This window comes from Ambystoma mexicanum, chromosome 4q (genome assembly GCF_040938575.1).
Source record: "Ambystoma mexicanum isolate Mex_15411 chromosome 4q, UKY_AmexF1_1, whole genome shotgun sequence".
Lineage (NCBI taxonomy): Eukaryota > Metazoa > Chordata > Amphibia > Caudata > Ambystomatidae > Ambystoma > Ambystoma mexicanum.
The window spans coordinates 1,303,422,832-1,303,443,070 of NC_090928.1; the positions used below are offsets into that span (position 1 = coordinate 1,303,422,832).

General features: G+C 47.0%; 1 long non-coding RNA gene across 1 annotated transcript in view; it reads left to right on the top strand.

Moving 5' to 3' along the window:
• The first annotated feature begins 1,666 nt into the window (after positions 1-1,666).
• The window catches only part of LOC138468412 (uncharacterized), a 44,738-nt gene continuing 26,165 nt past the window's right edge, over positions 1,667-20,239 (top strand). The window contains exon 1 of the long non-coding RNA XR_011268262.1: positions 1,667-1,729. This is a non-coding gene — a long non-coding RNA (uncharacterized lncRNA). The remainder of the gene's footprint in view (positions 1,730-20,239) is intronic.

Below are 20,239 nucleotides of genomic sequence, written 5' to 3' on the forward strand. Positions count from 1 at the left end.
ACACCCTGTCCAGGCTGTATCGCGTCATCATTCACCTACAGGCGCAGTACAATACGGAGCACGTCCGCTTCAATAGGGAAACGTGCCATTGAGCACCGAGGCGCTCTGGGCTCCTGATAACACATACACAGCAGGGCAGCAGGCACGACAGGCTTCTCGTCTTCTCCTACACTTGTTGCTGTTGCCGAGCCAATGTCCAATCCAAGGGGTTCAGTGGGGTTGGGGGTCCACGGGTTCCCTCGTCGCCAATAAAAAGATGTGCACGGACACCTGTGGGGAGGCTGACATGTGAGCTTTATTGAGGATAGGAACAGCACACAAAGGACCCCCAACCCATCTCTCTCAGCCTCCTCATCCAACTGCCTAATCTTATGAACAAACATCCCTATACAGAACTGCATAGCACCACTGGCCTACAACATTTTAAGCATCACAGCCAGAGCTCTACACTCACTTATGAGCCAACTCCCATGGGGGTAACCCAAGTAAAAGGCTCCATGGTAACCGCTGCTGATCAGAATGGAGCGGTGACTAGGAACTCCAGTGTTTTTCAGAAAGTTGGAGGGGGAGAGAGGCGGAGAGAACGTCGAAGTGAAACCTCCCCGGCCCGACCGTGGACAGAGAAAAAACCCCAGATGGAAACGCTGGGCTCCCAGAATTTGCACTAAGCGACCTAGAGAGAGAAAGGGGAGATGCAGCAGCAGAAGGGCGCTACCCCCGCAGAGAAGGCCGTCATTGCCCCATGTGGTTCAAAGACTAAATCATGGGCGACACCTGAAGACAAGTTGAGCTTCCCGTATTGCCCACGTTGGGCCCACCGTGTGTTCATGTGTTGGTACTTGCATGTCTGTCATGTTGCCAGTAGTTTGTGCCTAATGGCTGTGTTTAGATTTTGTTATGAAAAAGGAAGAGTGTGATGGTGTCACGTAGGTGCGACGGAAACGTTCGCCGTCGCGCGTGTTGTAGAAAATAAAGTGGGCGTGCCCCAGGCTCGGCAGTGCGCCCCGGGAGCCCTGATGAGTACAGTCCTGTGTCTCCTTTTAGGTACGGTAGGCAAGGCATGACCACGGGGGGCCTGGGTGCAAATAAGAACATCACACTATGGACTCAAAAGAATTGGGACTTACACAGTCACAGCAAGTTTGGCTCCAGCGCTAATAGCGACGGACCACGTTGCGCTAACAGTAATTTCTTTGGGTGGTATCCCGGCGGATTTACCTCCAGGATACTGCACAACGTCTGATGATGCCCCTAGTCCGATTGTATCCTGGAATTCTAGGAATTCTAGTTTTGTTTTGCCATTTTATATTTAGGGCTACAAAACCCAGAAGTATTTTTTAAAAAAACCTGGGCTGGATAGCTTCCGCATGCATGGATCTGGGAAACCTGAGAGCTCTGGAAGTCTTCATGTCAGCGGGACACCCTACTCCACTCCTGGGCTCTGTTTTTACTTTAGGTTGCCTTGCCTGAGGAAGGAGCTGTGTGTTTTCCTCACTTTATTTTCCTTTCCCTGCTTCGTTGGACAGGGACAGCCAGTCCCGTGCCTCCCCTATTTCAGAGCAGTTTTCAGCAGGGTTAGTCCCCATTTTCCCAGCACCCACCCCCGAAATCACCAATGGTATTCCCCATTCTCGCCATTGGAGGTTATTCCCCATTTCTGGCATTTCCTTCATCTCTGCGGCTGCAGGAGGTAGGTGCCAAGGAAATGTCCATCACGGATCCTTTGCAGGTAGGACCCACTGAGGGCTAAAGCAGGGTGATCCACTCACGTAGGACCCACTGAGAGCTAAAAACAGGGTAATCACCTCAGGTAGGACCCACTGGGAGCTGAAATCACAGGGATCTGTTCAGGTAGGACTCACTGAGATCTGAAATCAGGGAGTTCTGTGTAGGTAGGCCCCTCTGAGAGCCAAAACCAGGGCAATCACCTCAGGTAGGACCCACTGAGAGCTGAAATCACAGGGATCTGTTTATGTAGGACTCACTGAGATCTGAAATCAGTGAGTTCTGTGTAGGTAGGCCCCTCTGAGAGCCAAAACCAGGGCAATCACCTCAGGTAGGACTCACTGAGGTCTGAAATCAGGGAGGTCTGTGTAGTTAGGACCCATAGAGATCTACAATACGGAAGATCTGTGCAGGTAGGACCCACAGAGAGCTTAAGCAGGGTGATCAACTCACATAGGACCCACTGAGAGCCAACACCAGGGCAATCACCTCAGGTAGGACCCACTGAGAGCTGAAATCACAGGGATATGTTCAGGTAGGTCTCACTGAGATCTGAAATCAGAGAGTTCTGTGTAGTAAGGACCTATAGAGATCTACAATACGGAATGTCAAGCTCTGAGGTCCATGTGGATTAGTATACCTCCGTCGGCAAGCACCAGTCAGGGAGGAGCACAAAATACTCGCTGACTAATTATTGGGGCCACAGGTGGGAGAAACAGGAAACACCGGGTCCCAGGTGGCTGCAAATAAAACACCAGGTTAGCTGATTGGCTACAAGGTATTCCCAACAAGCATCAACAGATAGACAGTAAATGCACCTACCCTTGGGATGACCGATGAATTCTGTACACCTAACTGTTCCCCCCTGAGGGTCTGGTGGGTGGTGCAGAGGAAAGGACGGGACCAATGGCGTCTGGGTGTAAGGGATTGAGTCTTGACAGAAGGTAACAATGGTTCCAAAAGGAGAAAGAGATGCAGTCCTTGAAAACAGTTCCAAAGTTCTGAGCAATTCAGGTAAGAGGTTTACAATGCGCCAAATCCAAGGGGTAATCCAAACGCAATCCAAAGATTCAGTCCAAAAATCCAAGCAAAAGGGTAAGCAGTCCTATTTTAATCCAAGCGTCAAAAATCAAGAACAATCCACAAGAGTAACGAGGTCCAAAATCCGAAGGGGTCGAAAACCATGAAATACGGAGCGCAGGAATAGCTAGACGCCGTCTAAACAGCTGAGAAGCAATGAATGAAAGGGCTAAGCCCTTTTTATCATGGTCTTCCAGGTCTGTTGGCCAATTGCAGACGACTTCCTGGTCACGTGACCGCTCTCTCCTGGTCACGTGACCGCTTGGGTAATCCAAAGCCTGCAATTTCATGGTCATGTCACGTGACATTCTGCTGTGGGACGCCACGCCCAGCAGAGGACCACAACGCGAAATGGGACCCCGTCCGTGCCACACAGAACAAGAAGCCACATACGCCACTGTATCCCTGTTCATGGAGGGCCACCAACACCAACGTTGGAGCAAGGCCAGTGTGCGTTTCTGGCCAGGATGACCGTTTATGACTGCATCATGGGACCACTGTAATGCTATTGAACGTGTATCTGGCGTGGGTAAGTATAATTTCCCCTGTATGTATGGTAGGCCTTCATGCATTTCTATCTCCCACTCTCGCATTTGTTCTGGATGTAAGACAGCCCATTGTCGTATTAGGGTCAATAAATCTGCTGAAGGTGTGCACAGACATATGACATGTTTTCTCTCTAACCAGTCTCTGGAAAAACTGGTAGGGAAGTACCCCCATGGCTACGGGAAAGAGCGTTAGCTTTGCTATGTGCTACGCCCGGTCGGTGTTTGATAACAAAATCATAAGCTGATAAAAACAAATGCCAGCGGACTTGCCGGCTGTTAGTACACTTAAATGTGGCCATATCCTGGAGGTTGCGGTGATCTGTGTAGACCGTGACCTGATGTTTGGCCCCAAGTAGATGGTGACGCCAAACCTGAAAGGCATCTTTGATTGAGAGGAGTTCTTTCTCCGTGACCGTGTAATGAGTTTCAGCTGGTGTAAACCTTCGGGAATGAAAGGCGACTGGATGTAAGAGGCCCGTCGATGGACATGATTGAGACAAAACAGCTCCTAAAGCATATGAGAGGCATCGGCTTCAAGAATATATGGAAGGTCCGGATTAGGATGCTGTAAAATAGGGGCATTGGTGAATGCTGTCTTAAGGGCTGAGAAAGCTCTTGTTGTGAGGGGGTCCAAACAAACGGGGTACGAGGACTTGTGAGTTGGGATAACGGGGCAGCCAGGGCCGAAAACCCCGCAATGAAACGCCTGTAGAAATTAGTGAAGCCAAGGAAGGACTGCACTTCCTTAACGGTTTGTGGAACAGGCCAGTTAGTGACTGCACGGACCTTGGTCGAATTCATAGCCAGACCACCGGGGGTAATGTGAAAACCCAGGAAGTCTACTTCCTTGGCGTGAAACACGCATTTCTCAGGTTTGGCGTAAAGAGAGTGAGTGCGCAGACGGCTCAGGACCTCTCGTACGTGAGTGACGTGTTCTTGTTGCGATTGAGAAAACACCAAAATATCATCCAAGTATACCACCACGTAAATATCGATGATATCATGAAAGATTTCGTTCATAAACCTTTGAAAGGTTGCGGGTGCATTACAGAGCCCGAAGGGCATAACGGTATACTCAAAGAGACCGTATTTTGTACAAAAACCCGTCTTCCATTCGTCCCCTTTTTGGACGCGTATAAGATTGTACGCCCCTCGTAGATCGAGCTTGGTGAAGACAGAAGCATGTGTGAGACGGTCCAGCAATGGTGTGATGAGTGGTATGGGGTACCGATTCTTGATCGTGATGTTGTTGAGACAACAGTAGTCAATACAGGGGCGAAGATCACCTTCCATTTGGGTACAAAGAAGATAGGACTGGCTGCGGGGGACTGGGAAGGTCTGATGTGGCCTAAATGTAATGAATGTTGTATGTGCTCCTTTAGGATCAGATCTTCAGACGGTGAGAGGGAATAGATGTGTCCGCAGGGTATGAGAGCCCCTGGTTCCAGATCTATGGGGCAATCATATGGACGGTGCAGAGGCAGGTGTTCAGAGGATTTTTTGTCGAACACTTCCAAAAAGTCATGATATTCCGAGGGTATTTGGGCCGAAACAAGGCCGACCACATGCCCGGGGATGTCAACCTCCATTTGCTGAGGTTCATGTATGAACAACCGAGCTAATGCTCCACAGGCTTGTGCCGGTGTCGTCACCTGTTCTGGGGATGCCAGGCAATGTTCCTGACAGAACAAGGATTCAAAGGTGATTGAACCCAAGGACCAGTTGATGACAGGATTATGTGCGCATAACCAGGGGATGCCAAGGATAATACCATATTGAGGAGTAGTAATCAGGTCAAAGGTAAGGATTTCCTGGTGTGTGTCCTGTACTACGAGAGTTACTGGGGCTGTTTGTTGTCTGATAGGACCCAAAATCAGTGGGGAACCGTCTACAGCTTGTACAGGTTCTGGGTGTTTCTTATTCTGCAATGGTAGGTTTAGGGAAGCAGCCAAAGTACTATCACCATAGTTGCCCGTCGCTCCAGAATCTATGACTAAATGTACCTGGTGTTTGATGTTGTCAGCAGAGAACAAAAGAGCCGAAAGGAACAAGGGCTGGTTGGGTCGGACAATGACAGCGGTACGTATGGGTGTACTGACAGGCTCGACCGTGCCCCCTGATCTAAGGACGAGCCTTCGGAAAACCCATTGATCTTTGTTTGGGTCTCCGGGGGCATTCCTTGACGAAATGACCAGTGATTCCCCAGTAAAAACAAGCGTTGGCCTGTCTGCGTCGTTCCCTCTCAGTGGGCGAAATGGGACTGCAAATACCCCCAATTTGCATGGGTTCGCTAGTTTGTTCTGTGGATGATGAGCCCAGAGAGAACACTGGATTTGCTCTTTTGGATTCAGTGTTTCTCTCATTATATCTGGCATCGACTTGGAGTGCCAAGTCCAACAATTGAGGATATTGGGTAGGCAATGTGGGTACTACGGATAGGGCATCCTTCATACGTTCGCTGAGGCCCTTATAGAATACAACCGCTTTTTTATCTTCGGGCCAGGCAGTTTCGACAGACAGTTGGTTAAAGCGTGTTATGTATTCTATCAAAGTGGTTTTCCCTTGCGTCATGTCAAGAAATTCTAGGTCCTGAGTTTGTGCTTTATGTCGTGTGTCAAATACCTTGGTAATTTCTGCCACTAACCTATCGAAGTCATACAAAACGGGGCTATCATTCTCCAACAATGGGTTAGCCCATGTAGCGGCAATGCCGCTTAAATGGGATAAGGTGAAGGCAGTCTTAGTGGTAGAATCAGGGAATGCCTGTGGCTGACATAAGAAGTGTGGTTTACACTAATTCAGGAAGGTGCAGAATTTACGTGGATCAACCTGGAACTTTTCGGGGGCAGCCAAGGGGAACAGAGTGTGGGACATAGACTGGGGCTGGTGCCACCGCCCCTGCAGGGGGTTCTGGTTGTGAGGGCACATCCCCAAACTCCTCATCTGGTGGCAAAGCATGTCTTTCACTTTGTATGGCATCTAATCGCTGATGAATGGCCGTAGTAGCGGCCGTCATATCAGCCCTTAAAACCGTGATTGCTTGTACAAGGGAAGCCACCTGGTCCCCGGCAGAGGTATCCATAACCCAGTGGTGGGCGTCTTCTCAGTCTGTCTAGCTCTGAGGTCCACGTGGATTAGTATACCTCCGTCCCCAAGCACCAGTCAGGGAGGAGCACAAAATACTTGCTTACCGGTTATTGGGGCCAAAGGTGGGAGAAACAGGAAACACTGGGTCCCAGGTGGCTGCAAAGAAAACACCAGGTTAGCTGATTGGCTACAAGGTATTCCCAACAAGCATCAACAGATAGACAGTAAATGCACCTTCCCTTGGGATGACCGATGAATGCTGTACACCTAACTGTTCCCCCCTGAGAGTCTGGTGGGTGGTGCAGAGGAAAGGATGGGACCAATGGTGTCTAGGTGTAAGGGGTTGAATCTTGACAGAAGGTAACAATGGTTCCAAAAAGAGAAAGAGATGCAGTCCTTGAAAACAGTTCCAAAGTTCTGAGCAATTCAGGTAAGAAGTTTACCATGCGCCAAGTCCAAGGGGTAATCCAAACGCAATCCAAAGATTCAGTTCAAAAATCCAAGCAAAAGGGTAAGCAGACCTATTTTAATCCAAGCGTAAAAAAACCAAGAACAATCCAAAAGAGTAACGAGGTCCAAAATCCAAAGGGGTCGAAAACCATGAAATACGGAGCGCAGGAATAGCAAGACGCCATCTAAACAGCTGAGAAGCAAAGAATGAAAGGGCTAAGCCCTTTTTATCGTGGTCTTCTGGGTCTTTTGGCCAATTGAAGACGACTTCCTGGTCACGTGACTGCTCTCTCCTGGTCACGTGACCGCTTGGGTAATTCAACGCCTGCAACGTCCTGGTCACGTCACATGACATTCCGTGGGACGCCGCACCCAGCAGAGGGCCACAACACGGAATGGGACCCCCTCCGGGCCACAACACGGAATGGGACCCCCTCTGCGCCTATAATCGCCAGGGCAAGCCCCAAGACAGGCACGGAAAGTGGCACGAGGGAAGTCCCGGAACGTGGCGTCCTCCTAGAGGCCAAGCGAGTGCAGCCTCAGGAGTGGCCCGTACTCCGCTCCACCGCCTGCATGCCGCATGAGCAGGTAAGTCTGATGAGGGCATGACACGATAGATCTGTGCTGGTAGGACCCACTGAGAGTTAAAGCAGGGTGATTGACTCACGTAGGTCCCTATGAGAGACAAAATTAGGTCACTCTCCGCTGATAGGAACCATGGAGAGCAGTGGGGATCTGTTCAGGTAGGATTCACTGAGATCTGAAAACAGGGAGTTCTCTGTAGGTAGGACCCACGTAGAGCTACAATATGGGAGATCTGTGGAGGTAGGACCCACTGAGAGCAGAAATCACAGGGATCTGTTCAGGTAGGACTGACTGAGATCTGGAGATCTGTGAAGTAGGGCCCACTGAGAGCGAAAGCAGGGAGATCGACTCACGTAGGACTCACTGAGATCTGAAATCAGGGCGTTCTGTGTAGGTAGGACCCACTGAGAGCTTAAATCATAGGGATCTGTTCAGGTAGGACTCACTGAGATATGAAATCATGGAGATCTGTGTAGGTAGGCCCCTCTTAGAGCCAAAACCCGGGCAATCCCCACAAGTAGGAACCACTGAGAGCTGAAATCACAGGGATCTGTTCAAGAATCCTTAATAGAACAATCTGTAATCAGGAAAGTACTACAGCATGTATAATCCCATAATTTATTGGCTGCTTCTTCTTTTCATGATCCATCATCCAAGTTACACGTATACTGGTAAATACTTTTCCAGTGTATTTCGGACCAATGGACCTTCATCAGGGCGAACTCTAGAGAACATATGCTAATCAAATAATACTCGGCATACTAAATAAACCTTCAACTATCACACCTATTATTGAAAGAAAACCTGTATAAATTGTCTGTGGTACAGAGTCATTCAAAAGATGTAAAAAAGAACCCGTCAAACATGTGTCCCAACCACCGACTCGGTGGCCACGGCTGATCGCTCCCCTTCCCCCCGCCCTGTGAGCCAGGCCTTTGGCCGTGGCCACTGTACATGTTCCCCCAATATGTTTTTTTTAGACCCACTAGGTGGCCACGGCTGTTTGGCTCTTTGGCCGTGGCCTCTCTGCATATTGTTCCAATAGGTTTCCTAAACAGGCCCACTAGCCATGGCCTTCGGCTGTGGCCACACCACTAGATTTGATTTGGGCACACTAGCCATGGCCTTGGGCCATGTCAACTTTCAATATTCCACCCCTTGACGTGTTGCGCCAGTAGGTTTTGTTGGGCCCTCTAGCCATGGCCTTCGGCCGTGTCCGCTTTCCATATTCCACCCCTTGACATGTTGCCCCAGTAAGTTTCTTTGGGCCCTCTAGCCATTGCCTTCGGCCGTGTCCACTTTTCATATTGCACCATTTGGTTCTTTAAAGTAAACAGTTGCCAAATCCTTCGGCCATGCCCATTACCAGAACCTCACTGTAGTCGCAAAATTACACTTTTTGTTTTGTATTAATCTCATTATGTGTAACTCTCTCGTTCCCATAACCACGGTTATATTAGTAATTTACTATAAATAACCCTGGTTTTCCATAAATGCTCGCAACTACGGTCATCCGTAAAAAGTGTGAAAAATCCCAAACTCTATCCTGCCCTCCCAGACACTCACCAAGTGCCCCCTTCCACTTGCCATGCTTGGCCCAATCTCCACAAGTCCTTTTTCCTTACCTAGGCCTCTCCCATTCCCCTCAACACTTGTAGTTTAGGGTGAAGCACTTTCATTCCCAATCGCTTTTTTTATTACAACCGCAGTTATCCCGCCAAATAACCCTGGTTATGTGAAAATGTGCGAGCTCTCAACTTGGTCCCCGGTCCCCGAACTCCCCAATTTCACATGGGCCCTCATTACGACCCAGGCGGTAAGTTACCGCCTGGGTCGTACCCTTACCACCATGGCGTAAACTATGTTTACGCCATGGTGGTTGGTGGATTTACCGCCCCATTCCAAGGTGAGTGGGGCGGTAAATCCCCATTTCCCATTTTACCCTTCCCCATTCCCATTTTTGCCCCATAGGGCATAATGGGAATGGGGAAAGGCGCTAATTACGCCACCGTAAATTACGGTGGCGTAATAAGCACCAAGGTCCCTTTGCGGCATGGGTTTTAACGCCTGCAAAAAGCAGGCGTTAAAATCACCATCCCGCAAAGGGACCTTGGAATCAGGCGTTAAGGGTCGGCGCCAATTACGGCGTCGTAAACCCCTTAACGCCTGGGTCCTAATGAGGGCCATGGTGTCCTCTTTCCCCCTCCTCACCTCTAGCCTCATGCCATTTCATCCTTTTTCCTCCTCCAAATAGAATTTTTTTCCACTTTTAATTTTCAGCTAACCCTGGTAATACCCGTTATAACCGCGGTTATCTCTTGCCTAAAGAAAAAAAAAAGGCAGCCTTTTCATTTCTGAAAAGCCTTGCAGGTGCATTGTGGGACACCACATAGCTATAATTATGGGAGAAGGGGCACCCCATTCCCGTCTCAAATAGTTTAACAATTACTGGACGGAACAACATCCAGACCCCTCACGGAAAACGAGTCAACGCTTCATGCCCAAGTTGTTTTGTACCTGGTCCAATTCCATCCAGCGCTTTTTGCTGTGCGCTGCGCTGAAGTTCTGACTTTTTCTCTATGGGAAAACGAATGGAAGTGGGCCAAAACAGTGTTTTTTGCTTTCTTAATCATGTTTTCATTTTTTTACACATGTTTCCCAAAATGTCCAGTATGAGGGGTGGTGATTGGTGGGCAGGGTGTGACAAGATTTTGTTTGCAAAATATCAGCCAAATCCGTCATGCAAGTCAAAAGCTATTAGCAATTCAATGTTAGGGTTTCCTATGGAGCATGATACTCAACTCAACTATTGTACGGCGACCACCACACTACAATATGCATGTAACTGCCTTTAAAAATACTTTAAAATACTGATTAAAGGATATTAACATTAATAACATTTCAAATCTATCAGCGGGATAAACTCAGTGGACAAACAGAGGACAAACATAATAAGAGTGTTACTACGCGGTGATGAGAATGCCTGGCAAACGTGTGCATGTAACTCATGAGCTTACATACCGTAATGCCCATGCTTACTGTCACTGCATGTGGGTACTTACTTCCTGTTCTGTTATCTTGTTTCCGCCTTACCGCAGGAAAAGGAACTTGTCACCATGGCCCACTCGTCTCGCCTTTTACTGCGCCGCCTTTACCACCTTTCTGCCAACCCGGGCATTGAGACCAGGGCAGGCCTTAGCGGCAGCAGCACCCCATGCTATTTAAAAAGAATTCGCCACCCACCAACGCTCCCCTCGTCAACAGGGGGGGAGCGGCAACTTTTTTTTCTAACTCCTCGCTCTGGCACCTTGCAGGGAGTTAATCATTGGAATGGGGCGCCCTATTCCAATGAAAAATGCCTCGCTTCCGGCATTGGAGCAAAGAGGTCAACATCTGAATAGGGTGCTGATGCAAAGCTTCAGCACCCTATTGTTATTAAATGTGCCTGCAGCGACTATGCCATCTAGGGGGAGCCCTTGAAACACTCCCCAGAGCTGGCGTGGTGGGGGGCTAATGGCTACCCGGGGGGCATGGAGCCCCTGGCGGTCACCTAACCCACCCTGCACTAAGTCCGGGCCTGATTGAGACCTTGGAGCCCTGGTCCTGGTGCACCTCTGCTCTCTCCAATGTCCGTACACTTACAGAGCCAGCCCCTGCAGCCCCCTTTAGCCTACATCGCCCCGTGTTCCTTTCAGGGTTCTTCCAATGTGCACTGGATAAAAGAAACTAAAAGCGCAAAAGAGCATCAAGCCGCACCGCGATATGGCCGCTTTTGACACTCTCTATCCAGCTACATCTGAGATTTGAAAGAGGGCAGCTCAGCCGGTCACCTCTGGACAAGTCCAAGAACGCAGAGTGTGCTCCATTACCTGAGAACTTCAATGAGGGATTTATGTGCGATTAATTAGTCATACTGAATAAGACCATAATGTCGCAGTAAACTCATCATTGTGGCCCACTCCATGCAGGTAAAGGCATTTTCCATGTCGGTGTGATTGCAGTCACAGGTCAGCCGTTTTAGGGAGAATTCTCCAGAATGGCTAATTTCCCTTACCTACTGAGTCCCTCAGCAGCTTTGCTGGATTTCTAGGATTTTTTTTTCACCTGGTAAGAGTGTGAGCCTTTTCTCCCACTCTTACATGTGTTTTGCTGTGTGTGTAACATTTTTCTTGTGTTCATAGACTGTGGAGCCTCACCTACGCCACAGCCATCATCTTTTTACTGTGTGTTACACAGCCCCTTCAGTGCAGTGACACAGGGTTGTCTTTTAGTCTTCCCAACTTAGACTCCATTTTCTGGGACTGACTACTGTCTCCCAGAACATGTAAGGTTGCCATTGACTTTATTAGTCTCTTTAAATCCACAGACCCAGTACAAACTATCTTACATAGAGTACTGGAAAGGGTTAACACTTATCCCTTTTTGTCTGTTTCTCTTGGAGCACTGTTTCGCTCCCTTTTCATCAAGACTTGGCTGGTGGCAGTGGTAACTACCCTATTTTTCCTACTGTGGTTATCTTAAATAAGCTTGGTAGCCTCAAACTTAAACCTGCTAGACCATATACATTTTTATACGGTTCTGACTTGGTTTATTCGCCATTTCTTTTTGAAAATGTCTTTCTCGTGTTTTACTCCACGCGCCAAACCAGGTTTGGTTCCTTTGTTCGCTGTCCTTTCGCGGGCTTCTACACAGAAGCCCTCCTTAGGCGCCTGAAGTCTGGATAGGCAGGATGTGAGGGAGGGGTTTTAAGACCCCTGCCATGGGTTCCCTTGGTAACCCAAGTCACACTCCTGTTTGATTGGCTAGGTGACTGTCCCACCAGCACAGACACCCTGCAGTGTGATTGACAGCCAGGCTGTGTGAATGGGGGAAAACTGCATAAAAAGCAGGTTTCTGGGGCTGGAAAGGCAGAGTCACCACTGGAATGAAAGAACCGATGAGGAGCTGACAGAAGAGCACCCCTACAACGACTGAACCGCCCAGTGAAGCCCTGCTGCAGGTCCAAATCGTCAGACTCCAACGACAGAGAAGTTCTACCAGCAATCTTCTTCCCCTGAGCTGGTGGGACCAACCAGTGCGCCCAAACTGCAAGCCAGGACTCCCTCCTCTGGTTGAATTTGCTGTACAGAGCTACAGTGAACTGGATGGCCAGGAAGGTCAGACCCTGCTTGGGTTTTAAGGATTGTACCTTTTATTTGTTGCTTTGCTCTGCTGCTGGTTTCTTCCCTGGGCAGTGCAGGACCCTCCAGTCTTCCTACTTCATGTCAGTCTGACAGTCGCTTCAGGAACCGTGAGCCTGCAGGACCTACCAGGAACATCCACCTCAGCTACAACTTCTTCTCCATTTAAAGGTACTGTGCAAATCTGGTTGTTCGTTTCGTCCAGCCGCGGTGAAGGTGTGTGAAACCTTTCGCCAATCCGAGGGCTCGTCCTTCTCTACTCTTTAAACTAACTTTTCTTCCGACCAACTTTGTCCGGAACTCTTGGCAAAGACTTAACTGTGAACTACCCTGAACTAAACACTTTTGTCCTATGCACTTTGGCCCTAAGCCTTTTTGATTTGATTCCATCACTGTAGTTCCTTTTTCTAGATTGCCCTGCTTACTTACCTGTTGGTGCTGCTCAATTTTAGTCTAACTTTGTCTTTTTCTCCCTTTTAAATTATTGGAGTGCCATTTTGCTCATACATTTTGAGCTTAACTTGTCCAGAATCTATTGGGAGTGGTGTGGTGTAGTAAGAGACTTGATTTTTCAACTGCTTTACTTTAGTGAAATGTTTTAAAACTGATGGGTAAATAAATGTATATTCTTTTACTCAGAAGAAACCTCGAGTCAGTGTTTGTTTGAATCATAGTAATTGCTGTCCTGTAACTGCTCACTTGCTCTTGAGATAAGTCTGGCTGCTCAGCCATCACTACCACTTTACTGTGTAGTACAGGCTTGTACCAAAGGTGAATTTGTACTGTCACTTGTAGCCTTAATTGTGTGTGGTGTTCCCAAAGGGTACTGCATATAATTCTGCCTAACACTGGTGTACAGCGGTGAGGATCAAGTATAGGAAATACACTTAGACTGCTGCTATTATCTTGGATCAACCAACCACAAGGCTAAACATCAATAAAAAGCAATATTAATCATGTCTGATATGGAAAGCTACAGTCAGGAGGCCCTCCTTAGTTACACTGTGGATTATCTGAAAAATCTGTGTAGAGAAAGGAATCTCTCTGTTAAAGGCAAAAAGTCTGAATTGATTGAAAGATTGTTAGAGAAACAAAGTCTGGAGGGTGGGTCTGAAATACCTGACCCCTCAGCAAATGTGGAAAATAATGAGGATGATAATGTGTCTATTATTGATGAGTTACAGGAAGTAGATGTGTCTCATAATATAGGCCTCGCTGCTCCCTTACCTGCTCAACAACCTCAACCTTTGTCCACTGGGACCCCACCAGGTCCTACACTCAGTCCTGAATTCATTGCTCTAGAAAACATGAGGCTTGAATTGGAATTCAAACGTTTAAATGCTTAAACTGAACAATAGCACCAAGAACTTAAACTCAGAGAAATGGAGTTGAATCATGAACTAGAAATGAAAAGGTTATCACTTGCCCTGACGAAGGACGAGTACGTCCGAAAGGCATAGGCCCTGGCTTTGATGCATCTGCAACCATTGTTTACATTTTCAACAAACAAGTTGAAGAAATAAATCAATATTTAAATATATATATATATTTTTTTTTTTACACTACACTACTTCCTACTTCTTTCACCAAACGTATGTTGTTAGACGATTTGTCAGTCGTCCCCTCTTACTGTCGGAATCGGCTCTTTTAGACGGGTTTTCGATTCCTTCAACAATTGAACTAAGCCAAACATAATTTTTAGGTCAGTACCTTCAAACATAACTTTCCACCAATCATCAGCCGTGTAGGTACTTCGTGCCTCAAAGAGCAGTCCGAATAACTTTGTTCGCAAAGAGCGAAATTCTGTGCAGAACAACGTCAAGTGTTTTAGTGTCTCTATCGAATGATTACAAAAGCGACAGATTAAATCGACAGGTTCTTTACGTAGCCAAGTACCTGAACGATCTTTTGTCATGAACAGATTAAGTCGAAAGTGCAGATATAATAATCTTGAGTTCTGATCAGGAAATTGCGTCAGATACGGTTGTAATTTGTCTAGCTCTCTTGCTTCTGGTGGTACTTCTCTTAAGAGACGAGAGCTAGATCTGTCGATACAGGTTTGATGCCAGTCCGCAGTCCATAGTTTACGTTCGGCCTTGTCAGGATTTTCAAGTAAAGTAGTAATGTCAATGTCATTTGCGTCCAAAATTTCAGAACATTGCCGATTCCATTTAGCAAGCATTGTATATTCGGGCTCTGAGTTCGGCTTATGTATTATTTTGAATGGAGGGGCTGCATTGGATAGCAGTGACTTTCTGTATAAAGTTAAAGCATTCCAACAAACTCTCGCTTGTATGGAAGTCAGTCCCAGTTCAAATCTTATGTTGCTAGTCGGACATCCTTTAGAGATGTGTAACGCTCTGGTCCAAAAGTTGTTTTCAAGTGTGTTCCATAACTCATGTGGGCAGCCGAACATATTTTCAGCACCATAAATCAGGGTCGGTATTGCTTTTTGTCTGTAAAAATTGATCACAGGTTTTATAGAAAATTTCCCGAATTTTTTGTTTATAATCGCGGCCTGGCAAGCCAGTTGTTGACATTTCCTTTTAGTGGCCTCAACCCAAGGATTGTCATTTATGTGTGCACTTATTATGGATCCTAAGTATTTTATGTGAGTAGAGATCCGGAGCTGTGTTTTTTCCAGGTACCACACATATTGGGTTGATCTCTTTTTATAGGCTGACAAGCTGCGCAGGATCAAGATTTCGCATTTCTTCTTATTTAAACAAAGCTTGTTTTCCATTACATATCTTTCTAAGGCATCTAGTTTTCGTTGTAGGCCGACCGGTGTGACATCCAAGAGTAATAGGTCATCAGCGTACAACAAATAACCCAACTGCGAGCCATGAATTTTAGGTGGAAATGCTGTTGCCTCATTTAATGCATCTCCTATGTCGGAGATAAAGAGGTTGAACACAATTGCAGCCAAGGGGCATCCTTGTTTCACTCCTTTATAAGTTGGAATCAAAGGAGATATTTAAATATACAAGTTACATAACTTGCGAACATCAATATGGAGAATGTTGCCATCCTTGAAAGTCTTCCGGGGAGGGGTACGAATCATGGGTACACCTTGCGGGCGTGTAAAATAAGCCCGACTATCAAAAAGGAGAAGGTTGGCCTGAGGACCTTGGGCCAAGACGGTACCATTCAGGTAAACATTAATGATGACCTTAGAGGAGTGGAAGGGGGCCAGGAGGGCCTCCCACCGGGTGCCACCATTAATGGGAGAAGAAGAGAAAGGAGAGTGCACAAAGACCATGTGAAGAGTCCATAGGTCTGGCGAGGGAACGACAAAAAGGATGCCGGTGAGTGTTTGCCTGGAGGAGGCGCTGGTATAGGTGTCAGCGATAGGGAGGCCTGTGTTGGTGCCCAGGGTGTCCCTTTTAAATTTCTTCCCACCAGATTTAGTGAGGAGAGCAGGGTAGTCGATAAAAAAGCAGTTCGAAAAGATAGGAGAGACAGAGAGCACCATAGAGTACGTAGGGAGAGGAGAGAACAGAAAGAGGGTGGGGAGATCACTAGGGAAGGACACAGGGAGGGGCGCAAACAGACGAAACAGAGAGAGACGAGACAATAGTAGACAATTGATCAAGACGACAGGAGCTCAGATAATGGTAGAAAAATGTGCTGGTTGAATGCTTTGTTAAGAAGGCAAAAAACACAGAACGGCACTACTTTCAGAAAGCAATTTTAAATACTTTCACATTTAACTACCGGAGAAAGCACACCTAGGTTTGAGAGTCCTGTATAGTGGGGGAAAAGGCCTAGGTTTCACAATGCAATTTTAAATACCTTCACAATGCAATTTTAGAGACTTTCACATTTAACTACCAGAGAAAGCAAACCTAAGTTTGAGAGTCCTTTATAGTGGGGAAAAGGGCCTGGGTTTCACAATGCAATTTTAAATAACACGAGAGAAAGAAAAAGAAAAATGAAGAAAAAGAAAACACACCTAAGTCTGGGGAGCTGTTATGTGGCCGGGTTTACAGGGTATAATGAAGGCTCTATGACTGACCCGGGCCACTCCTACCTTACTTAATAGCTGCTGGTTGACGGCTGGCAACTGGCTTCACCTGCAGACACTTTTGGGAGCCGCCCTTTGCCTAGGGCCCTTAGACGCAGGGCTTCAGGGGGCTGCCCTGGGAGAGTAAGTTAAGACTTAACAGAGGACCAATCAGGGGTGGTGGGAGGGCTTGGGAGGCGGGAGGGAGGTGAACCCAGAGGGAGAAGGAAGTTGGGGGTCGAGGAGGGAGAGGGGTGGACAGCGGGGTCGAGGGACAACAAAATGGCACAAATTAAGTAAAAATCCGTGGTGGGTCTGCAACAAAGGATCTGCTCACGTGCTCAGATGGTGGAAAGTGCGAACAGAGGGCGCAACGGGCCGTTAGACCCATGCAGCAGCAAACACAACAGGGGGCCAATCCCTTGTTGTCCTAATGATTTTTGAGGTGTGGCCTCATGGAGTGGAGGTGGTTTCTCTTTCCCACAGTGGTTGCAGAAGATATCCTGATTTGTGTATCATGTGGAAATGCCCCATTTGATAAGGTCCATCTTCTTGACGTGATATTATTGACATTAGTGCATTTCAACAGATAGAATTAAAGGGCCTTAGGCTTTGATGTGGAAGCTTTGCCTTGTTTCGGGCCAAGTTGATGAGCTTGTTGAATATGTAACACGTGTCTGATTTGTACATTGCATATTTGTGGGAGGGGACTCATTAGGAAGCATATTGGGTATTCTTCCTCTCTACTTTCCAGATTCCTGTAAATGTGCAAATTGTTCTCCGGGGGCGGTTTCCAAGATAGTCTCCATTCCCCTTTCCAAGATCCCAGACTCTGGGGGCTAATGTCCTCAGACACACTTCTTCTGTGTTCCAGAATTTCCTTATGGGCAGTCATGACATTAGAACCCGCTTTCATGTCTGCTCTGACTTGCTGTATTGACCTTTTGCAGTCCTCCTCTGTCAAAAGATTTTGCTTGCCATCTAATAAATGGTTGTAGAACAGACCTAAAATAGGTTCTTCTTTTTGTGCCTTGACCAAGTCCTGGTCTGGCGTATTGAAACTCCATTTTGCCACAGGCTGATCTCTTGCTCCCTGAGACTTGGGCCGTGTTACTGCATCCACCTGGACTTCACCAAGGAGGTGGTCAATAGGAAATAATTCTCCCCTCACTGCCCCAACTAATCTGCTTTGTCATTCCTCTCTTTGTCTTCTGGTGTTTTCAGATGGCCCAGTGAATGATCATGTCATTCTCTGACACAAGCGTATCAATTGCCTGAATCAGTTTTACATGTTTGAGCCGCTTTTTGTTATATGTGACCATTCCTCTCAACTTCCACCCCAGTAAGTATTTTACAAAACTGTTCCGGGCATAATCAGAGTCGGTAACTAAAACTATTTCTTGAAAAGTAATTTCACTGCTGTTGATATTGCCTTATAGATGGCAGCCAGTTCTGAAACTTGACTGCTTTTGTAACCTGGCCTCATGCTTACTCTTGGGATACCATTACTTTTGACCCACACATTCCCTATTCCCGCCATGTGGTATGCACATCCATACACATACACGGTTGGGAGATCCCTGCACGTGTCTTCATCGAAAGCCTTGTGTGGAGATTGTCTAGTTTTGGCCAGATTTGTTTCTAGCTTTGTTCATCTGCCACACTCACTGCTGCACAGTCATGTATGTCTGCCAGCCTTTGGGCCGCTGGACTCTTTTTTATTCTGTCCATATCGAGCTTCCACTGGGAATCCCTCTAATGCCAATGTCCATGGTGTGATTCCTGACTGAGCTAAATTCCCTGATCTGATTATTTTACTCTGCAAAAATTGCAGGGGCCGCTGATTTGTTTCAACAATTTCCCGCTCCTCTTGAATAAAGGGGCAGAAATGCTGTAATGCCCAGACCGGGCTCAGCAGTGCTTTTTCACATTCACTACATTTTGTTTCTATCTGTGACAATGCTTTGCTGGGATATGCAATGATTCTGTTGTTTGAATCATACTTTTGATATAAAACCGCTGACATACACTGATCTGTGAACCCTATTTCTATGGATAAGCTAGACATGGGGCTTTTATCAGACAATCTTCCAATTTGGCTACTACCTCACATTGTTCCTTTCCCCATTTCCAGGGAACTCCCTGCTTCAGTGATTTAGTCATAGTTGTGTGATTTCTGCATAATCTTCAATACATTTCCTGTTGTAACTTGTCATCCCTAACAAACTCTTCAGGCCCTCCAGATTTGTGGGATCTTAGCCCATGTCTAATTTCACTGAAGTAGCTTTTTATGTCTTCATTTCTTATCAGGGCATCATCCACGAAGATCACAGTTCTTTCCTCGGCTGCATTTGGGAGTGCTCTGTTCAGGAAGATGCCAAACTCACTTCCGCTATTGATATGCTCAAAAGGAGTACGATTCCATGCATACTGTAGTCCCTTAAAATGAAAATGCAAATAGATTTTGTATATCTTCAGCTAGGAGCCCACACCAATACCCTGCAGGAGATCCAACGTGGTAAATACCTTTGACCCTTGAATCTGTACGAGGCTTTGATCTATAAACGGAAGTGGCACAGGTACCCTTGGCACAGGTACCCTTGTATCTAATTCTCTCAGGTCTGCACACAAACACAATTGACCATTGGGCTTTAACACACCTAATATAGGGGTGTTTGAGGTACTGTGAATAGGCCTAAGGATTCCTCTGGAATCAACATCTACCGGCCATGGGTAGACTAAATTGTCGTGCAAATACAGGCTCCCTTCCATATTTATTTATTTATGTATATAGCACGAAGGTGAAGCCCGGAGGCATGAACGCGCTAAACAAGACAGACACCATATAACGCAATCAGAAACAGAAAGTGCGAGTCAGGAAAATTGGATCAACAGAATAGAATAATTTTCAGTCCCCACCTGAAGATGGAAAGCGATGAGCAGTCTCACAGATCAGGTGGGACAGTGCTCCAGAGCCTAGGGGCTGCATACGGTAAGGACCCTTCTGCCACACAGGTGAGTTTGGTCCTTAGAGTGACCAGAAGAGACGTATTATTTGACCACAGGATTCTGAGGGCAGGCAGCCATGAAAGACATTTGGCCAAGTACTCTGAACCTTGGCCATAGAGGCAGCGAAGGGTAATGCAATGTACCCGAAACAGAGCACGGCTGCTCACAAGGAGCCAGAGTAAGGCTCTTCTGGCTGACGAAACATGATCTGTTCTCTGCAACCCCTTTACAATGTATGCAGCATTGTTCTGAATGATCTGTAAACAGTAAAGTTCCCCATTGGCAATCCCGAGCAGCTGGCTGGAGCAATAATCCAGTTTTGCCCCTCTAATGGCACGTGCAATCATGGCAAAGTTAGAGGTGTTCAGGAAGGGCCGGAGCTGTGCCAGGCTGCTCACGTGCACCTTCATGGACATGTCTTGGTCCAAGGTGACTCCCAGAGTCTTGACTCTGGATTGGGTTTTAATGGAGCAGCCTGCAATATCGAATTGGCAGTACTCTTGACTATGTTTATGTCGTTGGGGAGCAGTTCCTACCACCATAATCTCGGTTTTGGAGTCATTGAGTGC